Genomic DNA, 16363 nt, shown 5'->3' with positions numbered 1-16363 from the left:
CGAGGGTCACGAGGGTCACGTAGGGGTTAGGTTCAGAGTGGATCGCAGGGTAATAGGTCGTATAATTGAGCGACAACGTGAGAAATCGCTGTCGGGGTCGCGACACCGTGGAATCTCAGAAGAGAATTCTTCCGAGCGCCGCGCCGGGTCAAGGCCGGTTTTTAAAGCCCGAGGAGAACGTTCGGACGAAGAACAGCGAATTTCCCGGTGGAGCACAGCTAACGCATTATTTACTGACGATTATTCTCATAATTTCTGGAAGTCCATGTGTGACATTTTTTGATAGTCCTCCAACAACCCCCCTTCGATTTGGACGTACTAGAAACGACCTCTCACGGAGAAACATTATTTACTGTTGAACTCGATAATAGTAACGCCCTCGTCTCTTCCCCGAATTTCTTCAGGCTTTTGTTTATGGGGTGGAGGAGCCCGTTGTCTCCGTGAAGCATCGCAGCGACAGTTTTCCACAGGAGGAAACCTTTTTCCCCGTCCTCCATTTTTCTTTACCAACTCGAGTCCTCTGTCTAATCAACTATTTTTCGCTTGAATTTAGCACGAACGATAAAATTATTCAGTCGGTAGCGTGCCGTTTGTTTGTACAGTATCTCCTCATAGTGTTATGCATAACAGATGAATTTCCATGTTTTAGTATAATTGACGCGTTTATCGTCGCTCCGTGACCCCCCCCCCCCCATGCACGTGTAACCGAATAATTTTAATTGAAAAGTTAGCAGGTTACACACATAGCAGGTATGAATAAACCGATCGGCCATTTTGAAACCGATGGAATGACCTTGCGGAGGCTTTAAAACGAGGTCGTTTCTTGCGGATTATAAAAAGCTCGCCGCGTAAGTTCAAGTTTAGATGCACAGTGTACGATAAATAATGTACACGACGCACTCATTTTTATTTTCTAAAGCGAACTCTTTATCAACGACTTTGATTATTAATTTCACCTTCGAGGCACTCGCTGCATTTTCCTCCGGGCACACTAATTGTCTCCAATAGTTTTGCGGGTTAATTCTTTGCACTTTTTACGGCAGTTTTATTAACATAGCTGGCACACAGAATAAATAAGCCTGGCTCAACAATCGAAAAGCCTTTAACATTTTCTTGTGGACCTCCACATGTAAGTGGACAAAAATAAAAATGTTAAGGGTTTAACCAGTTAGCTGTTGCGACCTCTTTGAAAAATGTGTACCTAAGTTGCGTCGCAAAAATTAACCGCTGTTTGAATTATAGCTGTTTTGACGAGTATACTCGTCATGGCACAAAATAGTGCCATTTCTTCACGACGAGTATACTCGTCAAACACAGTTAACTGGTTAATGAAAATTGTTTGTGATCTCGAGACTTTTCCGTCCTCGCGGACGGTGGATTATTCGCATTGTCGGTCCCCGGGAGAAGGTACGAAACGATGAGATCATGCTGGTTCATGGCGGAGTACCGGGAAAACGCGATTAAAAGAACGACGGCTGGCCTCGCGAGGAAGAGTCGCGTGCCAACTCGGTCGGATTGGTTTCGATTGAAATCGCGTTGTCATTTTAGCAAGGGAAACGCGGGCATCGCCTTCGTCTGCCAGCCCCGAGCGTCCTAAACACGGTATTCTTGAACTCTCGACGATACGTTGACCCCCTTACACACGGAGGCCGAGAGTCGAGTGTCCGCAACACGTTGCTTAAAAGGATTTCCCCCCTCCACCCAGCCCCGGAAGATAGCTGTCTCGGCCCATCGAACAAGTGTGAGTACTCGAATTTATTTTGTGCTCGTTAAGCCCCAGACAATCAACGTTGATCTATATTCAACATCCGCTGACGCTCCAGACACGATAATTCAATTTTCAGGGCGCAGTTTCTACACATTTTTCCACTTTACAATTTTTCTTTAGTCGTCAACTGGGTGCCAATAAACTTCCTAACATTTTTTATTGGTTAATAGGTTTCTGGTAATAATATATACAATTTTATTAAATATTGTGTACCGACCAATACAGTCTTTTCTCGATATATGTCGCAAATACCTGGCTGATAAAAGGCGCAATACCCCGCATATACCCCGTGAGGGGTATATATTAATATTACTAATTTTCCTTTTGTCATCAGCGAAGTGAGCATTTATAAACACAAGATTTGCAATACAGTGATTGACAATAATGGCTTTTTCTCAGTAACGTAATTTCTTCCGGAATTGTTATTTGACAGAATATTCTCGAATCGCGTTTTGATATTGTAATTATTGGGAATATTATTAATGGGCGGGTAACATATTTATGGCAACGTAGAACGCTGGAAAATATGTTGGATGTTACGCATGTAGGTATCAGCTGCAGCTTTAATCGTAGTAACCGAATATCGATAATAAATTCCATATTTTGTAGACACGCCAATCTCACAATTCTCCTGAAGCGTGGTCACAAAACGATGTCGCTTTTATTTTGATATTTTCTGATAGCGAAAACATTTTTTTTCAAAAACGATAAAAATATTTTAGAGAATATTTTCACGCTTCGACCCCGATAAATCATTTATCCAGCCAACTAAAATTTCCCTCTGTTCGGTTCTCGTTATGAAACGAGCCATAAAAATGCGAATTTCGGTACATTAAAGATGGCACGGCGCTACACCAATGTTCCCCCACTTTTTGTTTCATCGAGCAGACCGAGAGGGCCGATTTCCCACGGTATATCGATCACGGTAAGTTTCATTCGACTATAGTATAGCGCCGCGCCGGAAGAGACGGGAAACCGGGAAGAAAAACATTTTTCGAGGAGCCCCGTAACTGTGGAGACAGCCTCGCCGGATATATTAGAACACGTGTACCTTTCACGTGTTCGTGTTGTGCGGTACTCCATCGTGCTCCACGAAGACTTAAGAGTGCCTGGTGGCTTTAATATTGGCTTTGTTTCCGATTTCTGCCTGATTACGATCTTCCATGAAATTCTTTCCTCGCTCTAACCACGAACAAGGGAGAGAGAGAGATAGAGAGAGAGAAGGGAGAAAATAGAGGAGTAAAGAAAAAAAGAACGGCTATTTTCGAAATGAAAATATCGATTGTCGGACGAGAGAGCAAGCCGACTTCCTATTCGACACCGTATACGATTGTTATATCGTTATTATCATTTTTCCTCGGTTTTCATTATCCCCACGGCGGATTACGAAAGTTCGAATTTCCCGGCAGACCCGCACGCAATTTCCGCGACGATATTAAATTTCCAGCCGTATTTTAATTAAGCCGCGATGACCGATGCGCGGCTTCTTTTTTTTTTTTTGCAAATCGAATCGCGGCGACGCGATGCGTGTTTTCCATTTGCTTCTTTTCCTCCGCTTTCTATAGGGTGTCCCGTAATGTATGCGACGCGGGGAACGAATTTAAAATTCAATTCTGTTCGTGCAACATTTAAAATTCGAACGGATACAAATTGGTTGTTACGAGAGTATTTTTAAAACGGTTTAATATTGTTACACACCTTCGCGTGCTTGTGTTGCTATCTAGCGGTTCCGCTCTACGGACGGCGCCCTCATCCGTAAGGATCGTTTAAAATCACGCTTTAAACACGCATAACTTTTGAACCAGTGAATTCCTCGCGCTACCACTCCGACTTTTGGCATTTTCTCGTCAAAATCTAGATAAATGTATAAAAAAAAGTTAAAAAATGTTGGTCCCAGAAAGTGAAGTTTAGCCTTATTTTTTACCGTATTTCTTTATAGAGTGATCGAAATTAAATCGTGTAGTTTTATTTTACACTTTCATTCTGAAATGTTTAAAATCACTTTTACGGTATTTTTTTCGCCATCAAACCGGGCAATATTCGTGTGATTCGTTTTTGATGATACACTCTGTCCACAAACTATACCTGGGCTTGATGCGATTTACGTTCGTTTCAATTAGACTCGTCGATCAACTATTTCTCTATGTGCGTGACGTTGATATCGAAACGGTCCACTTTACGGTGATTCACGTCACGAACGCTTGTTTTTTTTCATTTTCGGAGGGTGAAAGTGTCTCGGAGCTCGTGAAATAACGAGATCTTTCGAAATTGATCGTATCGAGATCGTATTAAAATTGATCGCTGTGTCTGAACCGCTGAAACGTTTGTTGTTATTTTGTCAGTCGAAAACGTGGCTTCGGGGGAAAAAAAAATACACAAAAGAGTTCGCAAAAATATCCGGACGAATCGATGCGGACACGTTCGGACACACGCGGAATAATAATCATGGATCTGTAGCTGTTTTCTCTGTAACGAGAAAAACACTGGCCGAAGGAACGTTCGAAATATTAGGGGGACCCATAAGTAATCAATTATTTTGAAATCAAAAACAAACTTTGTAGTAAATTTAAGTTTTTATTTCTTAATTTATTATATAATCTCCATCATTATCAAGGACAGTTTTCCATCTTTCCTGCAAATTTTCAATCCCCCTCTTATAGAAATCCAGAGTTCGTCAAGTAAAATATGACTCAAGGTGCCTCCTTACATCTTCTACATAAGTGAATGTTTTATTTCTTAAATAATGCTCCAGAGATCTGAAAAGATGATAGTCAGAGAGAGCAATATCCGGTGTGTACAGGGGGTGCGGTAAAACTTCCCCTTGCAATTCTTTGATTTTTTCCTGAGTGAGTTTCGCTGTATGGGGCCGGGCATTGTCAATTTGCAGTATTACACCTTTTCTGTGGACTGAAGATGCCCTCTTATTCAATAGTTCTGAATACAGCCGTTGTAATTGCTGACAATAAAACTCAGCAGTAACTGTTTCTCCAGGTTTCAACAACTCAAAGTGAATTATGCCACGACAGTTCCACCAAATTCACAGTAACACCTTTCTAAGTGATAAGCTAGGTTTAGGGGTCGATATTGCGGTTTGATTTGCAGAAAGCCATTGCTTGGGATGCTTTATGTTATCATAAAGAATCCATTTTTCATCTCCGGTGACGATTCTGCTAAGAAATGGATCTCTACGAAATCTGGATAGCAATGAAGTGCAAATTGATCGACGAATATTCTTGTTGGTCTCAGATAATTGATGCGGTACCCATATTCCTTGCCTACATGCCTTTCCCATTTCGTGTAGGTGCCTTTGTATAGTTGACCATGTGGACCCAAGGCTTCTCGATAATTCTTGTATACTTAATTTTGGATCAGCTTCCACTAGAGATTTTAGGATGTCATTATCAAATTCAACTGGTCGACCACTTCGAGGCCTGTCAGAGAGATCATAATCACCATCAGCAAACCTTCAGAACCGACGTTGACACTTGTTGACCTTCAATACATCTCCATAATCATCGCAAATTTTCTTTGTTGTTACCGTTGCATCAAATCCCGCATGAAAATGAAAAAGTATGCAATGACGAATATGATCCTCGGAAAGTACGGACGCCGTCATTTTATTACAGGATTGTAAAAAAAATTATACTTTTTAGAATATTTTGAACACAGGCTACTTTACCGAAAACTGTAAAAGAATACGCGTTTCCTCTTCAACGATCGGTACAGAATAAAAGGCAAAACACATTCTTTGCAAATAGTTGATTACTTATGGGTACCCCTAATATAATACGTGCACAGCCCTACAAGATTCACGTGGCTCGTATTTCACTGAATAAATCTTCCATTAAATTTCAGCGAAGGGATGGAACGCGGAACGGCGCGGCGGGATGTTTCGGGACACACGTTTGTTATTTCGGCGTGCAATTATTTTCGTTCACGTAGAAACTTCGTTAATCGGTGCTGGATCGATAATCGAGTTTTTCAATTTATTCGCGTCCCAATGTTTTGTTCTCGGCACGAGTAATTGAGCCGGGGTGTAAAAATCTCTTTGAACTTTAGCAGACTACTGAAAAGCTCTTCGAAAGTTTATTAACTTTTATCCGGTGTTATTGTTGCACAAAGGATCCCGGGAACCTCCGACCTTTTTATGGAAAAATCGAATTATCAATTTTGGTCTGTTTTTCCTACTCGGTGGCTTCAGAAAATTATCAAATAAATCCTGCATGTTGCTGTGCATGAGGTGCACGTTTCACAATTTTTCCGATTTTATGATGAACAATTTCGATTGTAATACATCAACATCAATTTTATAAATGTTGGGAAAGAAGGACTGCGATGCATTTCCATTTGCAATTAGCACCACTGTAGACAATATTATTAATCGCATGGTTAAAAATATGTTTTTCGTACTGCCACTATAGTACAGTAAAGTTTTGATGTAAGCCCAATCTCCTCGGGTCCGTGCTAAGACATGGATCGTGTAGGGCTGTCATTTTCTTGTCAATTACACCACTAAATACAGTTCAAATTATATTCGTGTTGAGTGTTATTTTAATCAGAAAAATTAAATGCGGGATATGCCCCACAGTGGAGGGGATAGGCGAACTGACTAAGATCGTGTAGCTCCGTTCGGCTTAGATCAAGACTTTACTGTAGTCTGCTCATCCATTGTAAATCATTCCTAAATTAACCAGTTTCGACTATAGCATATCAACTAAATAAATGTGTCCAATAATTCCCAACAAAAGCACCGTATCAAAATCGATAGTTGCAAATGAAAAAATCTGGAATAAACAAATCTAGCACAAAAAGCGTACAAATATCTTCCTTCTCGGCGAAACAGCATACAAAGCACGAGACCCGAAAAATTCGCTTTCCAGTGCCGTCTCGAGAAAATGTCCCGATCCGAGGCAGATCCCCTAATCTTCGGTGATCTCTTTTACCTAAAGCTAGACAGACAGAGTTTATGCAGCGACAGCATTTCGTCCGTGACGGAGGAACAAAGGGAGGAAAAAGAAGAAAAGAGAAAAATAGGTGGGCGGTCGTCATCTGGGATAAACATTTTCGGATAATGTTTCGCTCCTGTCGCTTGGCCGATAAAACAATTTCCCGTCCGTGTCGCATGTCGGTGTCATTACAACACGGGAACTGGGTTGCACGGGTTTCGCGTGACGCTGCGTGGGCGGAGTGGCACTCACCACCCTACCACGCACCCTTTGTTCTCCATTTTGCGTATTTCTCTTTTTTTTTGCAGTCCCTCTGACCTCTCACCTAATCCAGACCCTCCGACGTTTCCGGCGGCGTTTCGTCTGCGGTCTAGTGCTTCAACATCCGGTTAAATTAGGTTTCTTAATTGTTGCGTTACACCCGTGTTGATGCAATGAATCCGCAATGGCGGCGCGGCTGGCGAACCTTCAACAACAGGACTTTTGCGAATTTTTTAAAGAAACAATTGCTTAAAGAAACATTTTTTAAAGAGACAATTTGGTACGTTAGTATACTGAATTTGTTTATATATATTTATTCGTTCCTATCAATGTTTCTGGACAGTGTTTTTCTTTAAGTCTTTCAGCCTCGGTTTGAGATGATGTATTTTACAATTCTCGAAATTATAGAGACGCTTCCATTGGAAACGATTGGATAAATAAATATCGTATATTTTGATACACATACACATTTAGCGTTCGGTAGGTTCTTGTGAAAATTTGTTTGTAAAGTTAAAATTGTCTGTGTTGGTTACAAAATACGGGTTACCCGTGCGTTTGTTTCTGTTAATGATTTTATTGCCTCGAAAACGGCACTTTTAAATTCCTCGAATATTTTTTACTGTTTCGTCTACCGAATAAACGAAATTGCGCTACAAGATTAAATAAACAGTACACGCGAGTATGAACATTTGGAACGATTCCTCGTTCCGGTGGCTAATTGCAAGAGCAAATACCGTAAGGGGTTAAATTGTCACGGAACAGATGTTGCCATCCCACATGGGTCGCGTTTCTTTCCCAGTATCGCTGAAATTCGTGTGAAATTCGAGTTATGGTTTTAACAGGTTCGCTTCCGCCGTTGCGTGGCTAAAACGGGGTTCAACCGGGATTCAACCGGGATTTCCAGGTTTCAGTCAGACACTAAGACACATTTGACGCAGGCCCGAGTCTGGCCCGACCTCTACATGCGACGGGAACTTAAGCTACTTCCGAATTTGAGCCAGATTTAAGCTCGGTGTCGCCAGTTTTGTACCATGGTTGAACGAAAAACCCGGCGGACACGTGACTTCACCCTAGAAATTATGAAACACCACGAGCGAGTATAGTGTGTCCACAAAGACTCACAAGAACGGAAAGAGTTATGTTCGTCCAATGTTACCAACTTAACGTGTGCCAGAGTACAGTGATTACTCGATATATGTCCAAATATGTCCACGGACATATATCGGCCAGGAGAGACCGAGGTCTCTCGAGCTTCTTGGGGATAGTTCTGGGACTTTTATCATCCAGGTCTTGGCGACATATACAGAGTAAACAGTGTATACTTTTGTTGAACTTGACGCGACGTCTTCGGAGGAAAGATTTTATCAGATCCTAGACAAGCGGGCGCGCTGGAAGAGTTAATTAATTCTTCGGCGAGTAATTTGAAAAGTTTCCCCATTAAATTGAATAAACTGGAAAAATGAAGTGCGGCGGGCGAAGGAGTGGTGGGACGCGAGAACGGTTGCGGTTTACCTGCGGAATGAACGCAATCTCGGCGAGCGGCTCATTTCACGGTGAGAAACACGTCGGCCAGAAATATTGCCGCGTCGATTACTTCCGGGACGAGGAACTCCGCCGTTTTTCGCGAAAGCTTTGCACACGTTCGCGTTCGAAATCGGCTCGATCGGGTCACGCACGAGTTCCGGACGCTCGCCTCGAGAATCTCGAGGAGATTCTCTCTCTCTCTCTCTTTCTCTCTCTCTCTCTCGGTGGATCGAACGCGAGGGCGAACGAGAAATGGACGAATCGAGTGTCTTTCCTGTTATACTGTTGTCTTTCGGTGTACCCGAGCATCGAGCAACACGTGGTTACAGCGTGTCAACGCTGTACAGGGTGTCGTGAACGGAAAATCTGTAACATCGACTGATCGACATTTTCAATCCCATTTTTTATTCCTCGTTAGAATCGAAATTGCACTAATTATTCACCGATGACGAAAGCATTTCTGTTTCTCACCGCAGCTATAATTCGGGATTTTTTCCCCGATCAACGGAGTGATGAATTTTTTTGAAACTGTGGCAAGTTGTTTGTACATGTCCGAGCTACGTTCGTGAATTTTTGTGCGGCGTTATGATCAAAATTGTGATAGTTATTCACCAAAAAAAAAAGGATATTTTTGTTTATTTTATAGGACATTCCTCTCGAAGGTACATTTTGGACATTTCTTTTTATCAAACGGAGCGACGAATCTTTCTGAAATTTTGATCACTTATTTATACATATTTCAACTACGTCCGTGATTTTTTATATGCTACTAGCATTAAAATTGAATTATTCATAAATTCTTTTCTCGCTAATTAGACAGAAAAGTTGCTGAACCCTGCTTCCTTTAGCTATGCATAGATGCAACAGTTTCGATGATTTGCAAAAATTACTGAAACGTAGTACAGGCATGCACGAACAAATTGACAGAGTTTCGAAAAGGTACCTCTTCTAGTTCTCCCTCCAAAAAATTCAGCATCCCGCCGTTTCGCTGGCACTCGCTTGCGTTCATCGTTATAACTTGCGCAATTATTCGAGTTTCTTCGTGAAATTTGCACGCGAATGTTCACGAGGAACGAGGCCTTCGGAATCGGCGTTTTTTAATCACAATAATCCTGTACCTCCTCGACGAGAACGGCTCGATGCACTTTCGGCCATCGGCCGCTCGAGTTCGTTCTCGGTCGCGAACTTTCATTTAATATGGCGGACCAGTATTCGGCCCGAGGAACTTTTCGCGAACTATTCGTCCACCCGTGGAATTTCCAACCGTTGTGTATACCCCATCCTTCGAGCAGATCGATCCCGGCCACGAGGAACGAAAGAAGCTTCACGACTCGTGGTCGTACTGCAGTCACGTGCAACGGCTGCAATTTAACGAGGTGCAGCGGCGGGAAGTCGGTAAAGAGTTGTCGGGAATGTGTGTCATGGCGACCATTGAATTTCGGACGTGACGGTACGCCGTTATACACTGCACTCCCTAACACGTCGGTATAAAGAAACAACCAATTGTCCTCTTTCCGGAAATAATAATCGTACGATACTGTAGGTGGACGCGTCAAGGACTTATGAAGGTCAACTTCGAATTTCTTAAGTGGAACCGTATATCTTTTCATGCACCAATCGATGCAGCCTTTTATTCTCTATAAACAAGAATTAACGTATGTCGAAAATGGATTATGTTAATATAAAGTTGACCTTCATAAGTCCCTGGCGCGTCCACCTGTACAAAAAAATTAATAACACCAGTATGTGTCTGTCTTGAAACTGTTTAATCTCCATCAAAATATTTCTCACTGAGAATAATTATCTGGTCAGACCACCGTGTACACACGTAAAAGAAAAAGCCACCCTTTGTGTTATTAAAAATAATGTAACACGCTTCGGTAAATTTCGGGTTAATCGGGAATGGGTTTGGGTTTGTTTGGGGTTACTTAACATATTAAAAAATTAACAACTTATCAGACGCAACGGATACCTCGCAAAAATTTAATCCAAATCTAATACAGCCGTATCTGGTTCGCACGACCCAACCCAGACCTTGTCGAGACTTAACGAAGGTCTAACGCAAGTATAATCAATATCTAACCCAGATCTAACGCAGGCTTAATGGGAATTCAATCCCGACTTACTCTAAATTTATTGAAGCCTGACAAAGATTGAATCCTGATCTAATAAAAAGCAACGCCTATTTTTAACGACCTAACCCAGACCTTATTTAAGCCCAACGAAGGGCTCGATCGATATTTCAAACTCGACTGAAAGGAATAAATTTTCCAGGTCTAAATTTATTTCTAAAGGGCGGCAGGAAACTAGGAGATTTTATAAAAATGTTTAGCTATCATAATTTCATCGCCAACAATATACAAAAATTCACAAATTCTAACATGCATAAACAATCTCCAAAAAGTTTAATAAAAATTTGTCGCGTGGTTTCCTAAACAGAAAATTCTGTCCTATAAAATGCATCATATGAAAATACGAATAGCAATCACAATTTCCATGCTAGCGGAGTATAAAAAATCCTGCGCATAGCTAAAATATGCACAAACAATCTCCACAAAGTTTCATAAAAATTCGTCGCCTGGCCTGTGAAAAAAAAATTCGTAAAGTGTACCTTTAAGAGGAGACGGGAACTGGGCCAGTCCCCTTTCGGTATCGGACAAAATTTAATTGGGATAAGAAAAGCGAGGGGGGTGGGGGAGGGGGCGTCCAGTTAAATTATACGAAAAGCTTCCGCGGCAGCGACGACCCGTGAAAAGCATATTCTGGCCGATTCGTTGAGTTCGATGAAACAAAAGCGAAAACAAAGGAGCGCATCAGCGATATCGCTGACCCGTTTCGCGAGTGTACAACGAACTGTGTTCCCCAGTGAAGCAATTTCGTCGTCGAATCAGCCGTGATTCGAGGAAGCCCGGGCGCTGTTTAAACTGCCGTCATCCCTGGTAGTCGTCGTTTCTCGCGATCCTCGGCCGAGCCGAAACTTTTTCGCTTGCAACGCACCGGCTTTTTCTGTTTCGGTTCGCGTTTCGTCGAAAGTTGTCAGAGAAGGCAGAATGGCGAACGAATGGACGGACAGCAACGAGAATGTTTGCCGGGGATGAAATATAAGTTATCGGGTGATTCCGCGAGTCTATGTTTTTCCAGCGAGCAAACTTCCGGTTTAACCCTGGAACTTCTCCGAGTTCGGGATTCGTTGAACCTCTGCGAGTCGGGCCAACTTGAAATGAGAGCTGTTTCGCCGTGTTCCTCTTCATCCCGAGATTCTTAAAACTTTATCTATTGCCTCGTCGAGCCGAAGAAACCCGTGCAGAACCGTAAATATTTTTTTCGGCGAATTTTAGCCGCGGTTTTATGGACCTCTAATCCGAGCAGAAGTTGGAACAGAACGTTTTTTGTTTTCGAGAACAGCGCCGGCACTTTTACCGATCGTTTCTCTCGCACCGACAGCTCCTGAAACTTCATTTATTGTTTTATAACGAACATTGAAGGGGTGCGACACAGCGGAGAATTTTTTGGAAATTTTCCTGCCGCTTTTATGAACTTCGAATGAGAACAGAACTCTTTCACGAGAACTCTGGGGCCTTGGTAGATTGTTTTCCTTGCGTCAGCAGCTCTTAGAATGTTAATTATTGTTTTATGAAGGACATAAAAGGCGTGTATATAGGGAAGAATTTTTTGGCAATTTTTCGGACAAAATGCAGGACGGTACTTAATTTTTCAGAATTTTTGACGATACTTTTGTAGATTGCCTGCCTGTTCTGCTTGGACCTACGATTCTTAAAATTTTATTCGCTGTTTTATGAAGTAAACTATACAGATACCTGCTAGCTCCTAATTATGGAGCGCAGTAAGGGCTTGTAAAACACTAAATAATTTTTTAAGAAATTTTGTGGTGCTTTTACAGGCTTGGTACAAAACTTACCGTTAAAATTACCGTTGTTTTACCATTTTTCCTACAATAGAGTCTCTTGAAGATTTGCTTACTATTTTGTGGAGCCTAATAAAGACTTGTACAACACTACATAATTTTTTAAGAATTTTGGCGAGGTTCTCAGAGGGTTTAAACGAGAGCAAAAGTTGAAACTCTTGTCTATCGCTTCGTGGAGCCATTGTGAAGCCATCTGCGAAGAATAAATAATTTTTTGGGGATTCTTAAGGGCACAACAATGGACGAAATGAGTTACAGGGGTGCCTGGTAGCTCCTAAGTATGGAGCGCAGTAAGGGCTTGTAAAACACTAAATAATTTTTTGAGAAATTTTGTGATGCTTTTACAGGCTTGGTTTAAAACTTACCGTTAAAATTAGCGTTGTTTTACCATTTTTCCTACAATAGAGTCTCTTGAAAATTTGCTTACTATTTTGTGGAGCCTAATAAAGGCTTTTGGGACATTAATAATTTTTTGAGAATTTTGGTGGTGCTTTTACAGGCCTTTTATAAAACTTACCGTTAAAATTACCGTTGTTTTACCATTTTTCCTACAATAGAGTCTCTTGAAGATTTGCTTACTATTTTGTGGAGCCTAATAAAGACTTGTACAACACTAAATAATTTTTTAAGAATTTTGGCGATGTTCTCAGAGGGTTTAAACGGGAGCAAAAGTTGAAACTCTTGTCTATCGCTTCGTGGAGCCGTTGTGAAGCCATCTGCGAAGAATAAATAATTTTCTGGGGATTCTTAAGGGCGCAACAATGGAGGAACGGCGCACGAAATGAGTTAACTTTTCTCGCGACGTAAATGGAATTTCCAAGTTGCCCGGGCGAATAAACAAAAAAATTCTGAAGACGGAGAAGTTATTCGGTTACGATTCAACTCCCTTAAACCGGCTGTTTAATTCAATCACGCCCCATTTAAACGGGCAAACTCCGCGCGGAAAATCGACTTGCAACGTAACCCGCGGCCGCGTCTCAAAAATTACAATTTCTTCGGTCTTCGGTTGAAAAGGGATAATGTTCGAGCCTCGGCGAATTGCAAATCCCCTCGTTACCGGCCTCGCTTTCTTTTATTCATCGGGCATAACTAATTTCCCCGGACGAAGTTAATTGTCACAGTTCCCCGCGAACCAATGGGGACGCCATGGGACTCGCCCACCGCGCAGAATCCATTATACAACCGTGTCTCGAACTTTTCCCTGAAACACCGGGAAACCATTAAAACGGGAACAAAAGGAAAAACGCTACACGATCGCTGACCGATTTTAGCAAAAATTTAACGGCACACCCTTCGTTGCTATTTTCTTTTGCAAAACTAAAGGGAACAAACTTCTCACTGTCCGTCTACCTTCAAAACAAAAACAATACAATATATAGTTTCATTCGCCAATGGTTAACCTATTTTCCGTCTCGATTGGATGCTCTATTATCTCATTTCAAATAATTTTTGAAATTTTCTCCGTCCAGAAGAATTCCTAAACGCACTCGCACAAATCATAGTTCTTTCCAAACGAGTCCGCGCGCAACAAAAATAATTCATCTTGCCGAAGAAACTAGATCGTCTCCAGAACGTTTTCAGCTAATTAAAATTTTTTAGCACTGCACGCTCGAAAAAGGGTTTAATTGAAAGTTTTCGGCGCAGCGGCGCGGTTATGTACACTGCTCGAGAGAACCGCCACGAGTGCAAGAATGTTAATTGTCGTAATTTAAGAGACCCGGGCGGGTCAAGGGTGACTCCCAATCGCCTAATCGCAGGTAAGCACGTGGAAGCTGGGAAAGAGCTTCGCCGTCGGTTTTAAAGTTCCGCCGTGCTGGTAACGCGAGGAATTAATCCGTTAAATCGACGGGACCGAGGCAGAGAGGGAAATTAGACGGAATTAATTTAGCAAATTATGTCCCCCTTTCTCCGTCCCCGGTGAATCGATTATTCCGCGGTGTTCTCTCCCCTCCCCCATCCCCCTTCCCCTCTGTTCTCACCCTTTTCCATCCCCGCAACGAAGAAACTGCCGGCAGTGCCACGTGGCACCGTGAAATTGCGACAACCCGATTAACACTGGCCCTTTGTGCGGCCGATTACGATTACATAGGGCAACTGGACCGTCAAACGACGAGATTGGGCCTCGTTGGACACGAACCAGAGCTTCGACAGCACCGACAATCACGAGCTTCACAAATTAATTACGGAAACGTGTTTCGCGAGTCCCAAAAATACACCAATTATGTCAGATTGTCCCGAAATCGTTTCGTTTCTGATTCGTCGACGTAGTGCAAATTTAGAGTAATTTATCACGTTGAAATACGGTTTTGCGTGTCAAATAGATATTAAAAGTTAGTCAGTCACCTCGTGGTAACCTAATTTGGCAGCAAATGTTCTAGAAAATTTCGCGAAAGTCAGCACACTGCTCCAGGAATCTTGGAAGGACTAACTAAGACGGCGGAACATTGAAAGTTGGCGAGCGTCGACAAAATGGCCGACACTTCACGTTCCAACGTTTATGAAATTTAATATTTCCTTCGAGGAGGGAAAATAAAGTTTATATTTATTTTATGTGTGAACGAGTATGCTTGTACCTAGTTGATTCTGTTCGAAATCTTTATAATGAATTTGGAAAATTTGTTGGATATTCTAATCGTAGAAATTTGCGAACATTAATTGTTATGAGAGACATAAACTGACTATTCATGCATTCCTTGACAGATTTAATCGTTGCGAGTTTCGCTGTAAATTTACACAATCGCAGTAAGAGGTACAATCCGGTTTATGGCTCGATAGTTGTCCACTCAATGCTAGCGAATTAACGTTAACAACAATATATCGAGCGAGGAAAATCTCGTTACGACGCGCAGCCCGGAATATCAACATTTTAGAAGGTATGAAGCCCATGCTCCACCGAGTATAAACCCAGGACCATGAAAAGCCGCGGCTAAACGATTCAGGAGTGGGATTTACTGCAAGCTTGTTCCGCGATACTGTTAAGACACCCGGTGCACGCGTCCCACCGCAAGCTTTCGTGGCCGTAAAAAGTTTCCGGACAAAATGCTCGGCCGCATTCAACTTTTAACTAGCCCCGTTCCTCTTCGAAACAAGCCTCGTCGACTTCTAACTTCGGGCCAATATTTATTTCGTTGATTTCGCACCTGACTAATTTTTTCCTGTCCGCCGGAAGGGGCGGGGCCAGTTCTCAGCGCGTAGAACTGTGCAACAGGAGAGTGGAAAAAATTGAATAACTTCGCGGGAACTCGAGCAATTTTTCTTAATCCTACCGGAAGCTCGTTCTAGCAGGGAAGACTTTGACTGTAGGAGAAGCAAATATTTGCAGAGGCTCCTCAGTTTTCATCCACCACCAGGTTAGGGGAATCAATTTTCTCGGCGACTGGGGAGACATTTCCGCTGGTTCTGAGCCATCGTCATTCGCGTCTGCTAATTGTGACGATGAGTGGACCATCGGAATTTAAACATTCAATTCACTCCGATTTCTTCACGTGTTATCCAGTCATCTGCGTGTTATATCACGTGATATTAAATTTTTTATCGACAATCTTTTCATGCATTCCGTGCATTTCGTACGTCAGGGGAGATGAGGGGAGGGAGCACGAATTGAGGGGAAAAGAGTTACCCTCTCTCTGCCAGTACGGGAATGTGCATGACAGAGACGGAACGCGTGGAATAGTGTGGTAGAAGGGGAAATTAGAGTGCTGCTTTTTTTATTAAATTAAATAAATTTAATAAAAAATTTTAATAAATTACATACTGCTATACTATCTTCAACCTATTGAACATATTAAAAAAGAAATTCTATTTCGCTACAGTTTGTTGCAATTCAGGTAGAATATTTTTATTTTGCATAAAAATCAGCTGTATAATTATAACCTAAGAAGGAGCCTGCGGGGGAACGGGCAGATTGATGGTGGGGACCTTTGCGGCTCGCGACGAGGA

At 42.1% G+C, this 16363-nt stretch overlaps 1 protein-coding gene across 1 annotated transcript in view; it reads left to right on the top strand.

The window, feature by feature from the left end:
• The first annotated feature begins 768 nt into the window (after positions 1 to 768).
• LOC143359788 (monocarboxylate transporter 13) overlaps positions 769 to 16363 on the top strand; it is a 192652-nt gene continuing 177057 nt past the window's right edge. Inside the window, exons 1-2 of the mRNA XM_076798033.1 lie at positions 769 to 848; positions 1549 to 1741. The gene's annotated coding sequence lies outside the window, so the exon portion shown is untranslated. The remainder of the gene's footprint in view (positions 849 to 1548; positions 1742 to 16363) is intronic.

This window comes from Halictus rubicundus, chromosome 12 (genome assembly GCF_050948215.1).
Source record: "Halictus rubicundus isolate RS-2024b chromosome 12, iyHalRubi1_principal, whole genome shotgun sequence".
NCBI lineage: Eukaryota > Metazoa > Arthropoda > Insecta > Hymenoptera > Halictidae > Halictus > Halictus rubicundus.
Note: the sequence above shows the minus strand (reverse complement) of the source record. Positions and strands in the feature narration are given on the sequence as shown.